The 3652-nt window shown below is 38.2% G+C and overlaps 1 non-coding gene across 1 annotated transcript; it reads right to left on the reverse strand.

The window, feature by feature from the left end:
• Window positions 1-3304: 3304 nt before the first annotated feature.
• On the reverse strand, window positions 3305-3406 carry LOC111723651. The gene has a single exon (XR_002772150.1). It is a non-coding gene; the product is annotated as a U6 spliceosomal RNA (small nuclear RNA).
• Between the last annotated feature and the right edge of the window lie 246 nt (window positions 3407-3652).

The raw sequence follows: 3652 nt of genomic DNA on the forward strand, positions 1-3652 counted from the left end.
TGGGGGAGGGTGTGTTACATGTGTCTTGCGTGTGTGCATTTCTTACATTCTGTGGGAAGATCGGTTGGGGAAATTGGGAGACTGGGAAAGTTCTTCACTCAGTCTCCCAATAAGGTTGATGTTGTCTGCAGCATTTCTCATAGATGTGTGGAGAGCTGCTTCTGTGTGTCCTCTGTAAAGGAACAGTAAAGGAAATGGGGTTAGGCGGGCGGCGTGATCAGATTATTAAACGGCCTATTGAGTCGGGGAGAATATTAAATTCAGCAAACATTTATGGGATACCTACTCTCTGTCAGGCAAGGCGGGAGACACCCAAGTGAACAAGACCTAGAAAATGGGGCGGTGGAAAAAGCTCTTTGGAGCCAGGGAAACCAAAGTCCCCAATGCCTTGGAATTGGCTAAAAGTGGGATGTTGAGTAAGCTATTGAACTGTCTACAGTGCATTCGTTTCCTGTCGGTAAAATGGGAATAACACCACCTGTTTACATCCCCAGCTGATTTTTATACAGATTAAATGAGATAATGTCTGCTACAAACAGGTAACATCTTGCTAGGCACTGAAACACCCTAAATTCGTTTCCTTCCTCTCCTACTGCTCTCTGGGAATTTCACTGGGGGAGGGTGAGGAAGAAGTGAATATAGATAAGTGCTTTATATAAAGAGATGTTGAAGTAGAGGTGTAGAATATGGGAGAAGAAGAGATCCTAGTTTGGGGGAATTGGGGAAGAATTTATGACGCCTCAGCATTGAAGTGGAACCTTTAAGGATGAGTAGGATTTCAGCAGATGCAGATGGGCAGGGGGAGGACATTCCACATAGAGGTGGTGCTGTCCTTTGAGAGCTGAATTGTGGAGGAAGATCATTGGGGGAAGGGCAAAACAGAGCCACCGAAAAGCTTTTTAGCTCTTGTTGGGTCTGACCTTCAAAGATTGTCTGGGTTGTTTTCCTTTTGGGTCATGAATTTCTCAGAAACCAGATATAACTCTATTAAAGTAAGTAGAAGAATGTCTGCAGAGTTTAATTCATGAATTTTTGGATTGCTGCTTTCTTCTGTTTGAAATTAATAAAGAATTATTTGTAGATGTTACTTTGTGACATCTGTCAAATGATATCTCTATTTGACAGAAGAAGCAGCTAATTTTTTAGACTTAGAGGTCTCTCTAAGATTATAGAGTAAGTTAACTGGATGAAAGAAGTGGATTGTGGGCTCTATTCAGTGCTCTTTCACAGATATTTAACACTATTTTTTGAAGAGGTGTTTTTAACCATTGTCTTTGAGGACAGTTATGACATGTTTCCACCTTTTGGTTCCCATCCCATAAATAAATACTTATTAGATTGGCATCGTGGAGATAACTATCACACTATTCTAAGATTCTTGGATATGTCATGTCTTTGCCTCCTGCCTGGGTTGGTTTGGAAGTAGTTGAATGTCAACATGAGCACTGTTAATCCCAAAGTCTTATTTTAGGAAAATTAATGTTCGTAAAACAAGATGTGATGACCTTAGTCAAATAACTTACTAGGATTTTTAATTCCTTTACCTATAAAATGAGATTTTTTTTTTATTAGATCACTGGTTTTTAAACTTTTGTACTGAACTCAATAATTTTAAGGAGGCACTTAGATTTCATTAAATTTCATTAAAATATAATTTAAACTCATAAAAAGTGACTATTATATAACATGCACTGCTTTAAATACTTTATATATGTTAATTTATTTAATCTTCACTATAATCCTGAGAGATAGGCTCTATTACTATTTGAGAAAACAGGCACAGATAATAAGTTACTTGCCTAAAGATTGCAGAGCTGAGTTTGAAACTGGGCAGCCTAAATCTAAACCGTGTTAACCACTGTCCTATATTGCCACCATACATATCCTTTTTGAAAAAATTTGTGGTTAGCTGGGCATGTTGGCATTCTTTAATCCCAGTTACTCTTGAGCAGTGGTTCTCGACCTGTGGGTCACAACCCACAGGAACCATATAAAAGGGCCACAGCATTAGGAAGGTTAAGAACCGCTGCCCTAGAGGCTGAGACAGGAGGATCTCTTGAGGCCAGAAATTTGGTTCCAGCTGGGGCAACGTAGCAAGACCCCATCTCCAAAAAAAGTAGTGGTAAACACATTATATAAAATTTAACCATTTTAACTGTTTTTAAATGTACTGTTCAGTGGCATTAAGTACATCCATGTTATTGTGCTACCATTACCACCATCTCCAGAACTTTTTCATCCCAAATTGAAATTCTGCCCATTGAACAATAACTGCCTCTCTTCTTCCATCCCCTCATAACAGCTTTTCTACTTTATTAATTTGACTGCTGCGGGTACTTAATGTAAGTGGAATCTTATAATATGTGTCCTTCTGTGGTCTACTTATGTCACTAGCATAATGTTTTCAAGGCTTATTCATGCTGTAGCATGTATCAGAAGTTCCTTTATAAGGCTGATTAATATTCCATTGTGTGTATGTATGTATATATATACCTACCACATTTTGTGGACATTTGGGTTTTTGTCTTTTGGCTATTGCGAATAATGTTATTATAAACATTGGTATGCAACTGTCTTTCAGTCCCTGCTTTCAGTTCTTTTGGATGTATACCTAGAGGTGGATTTGCTATTTTATATGGTAATTTGGTATTTAATTTTTGGGGGAACTGTCTTATTCCACATAGCCACACCATTTTACATTACCACTAGCAATGCACAAGGGTCCAATTTCTCAACATCTTGCCAACACTTATTTTCTGGTGTTTTTTTCTTTTTATGTTTTCCGTGATAGCTATTCTTTTGTTTGTTTGTTTATTTTTGAGACAGAGTCTTACTTTGTTGCCCTTGGTAGAGTACCTTGACATCACAGCTCATAGCAACCTCAAACTCTTGGGCTCAAGCAATTCTCTTGCCTCAGCCTCCCAAGTAGCTGGGACTACAGGCGCTTGCCACAGTGCCCAGCTATTTTTAAAGACAAGGTTTCACTCAGGCTCTGGCTGATCTCGAACCTCTGAGCTCAGGCATTCCACCCACCTCGGCCTCCCAGGTGCTGGGATTACAGGCATGAGCCACCATGCCAGCCAAAGCTGAGCTTCTTTTTATGTGCTTACTGGCTATTTCTATATTTTTGGAGAAATGTCTATTCAAGTTCTTTACCTGTTCTTAAAGTGAGTTGTTTGGGTTTTTGTTGTTGAGTTGAAGGAGTTCTCTGGATATTAACCCGTTATCAGATATATGATTTGTAATTATTTCTTCTCATTCTGTGGGCTGACTTTTTGCTGTCTTTTTTTTTTTTTTTAAGTAAAAAACCATGGAACACATCACAAATTTCTGTCATCCTTGTTCAGAGGTCATGCTAACCTCTGTATCATTACAATTTTAGTATATATGCTGCTGGAATGACCACTCACTGTCTTGATGGTAAACTATCCTTTAGTGCATAGAAGGTTTAAATTTTGATGAAGTCCAGTTTATTTTTTCTTTTGCTGCCTATACTTTTGGTGTCATGTCCAAGAAATCATTGCCAAATTCAGTGTCATGAAGGTTTTCTTCATGTTTTCTTTTAGGAATTTTACAATGTTAGTTGTTATATCTTTGATCTATTTTGAGTTAATTTTTGCATATAGTATTGGGTAAAGGTCCAACTTCATTC

Source organism: Otolemur garnettii, unplaced genomic scaffold (assembly GCF_000181295.1).
Source record: "Otolemur garnettii isolate 467f Iridium unplaced genomic scaffold, OtoGar3 scaffold00013, whole genome shotgun sequence".
NCBI classification, from domain to species: domain Eukaryota; kingdom Metazoa; phylum Chordata; class Mammalia; order Primates; family Galagidae; genus Otolemur; species Otolemur garnettii.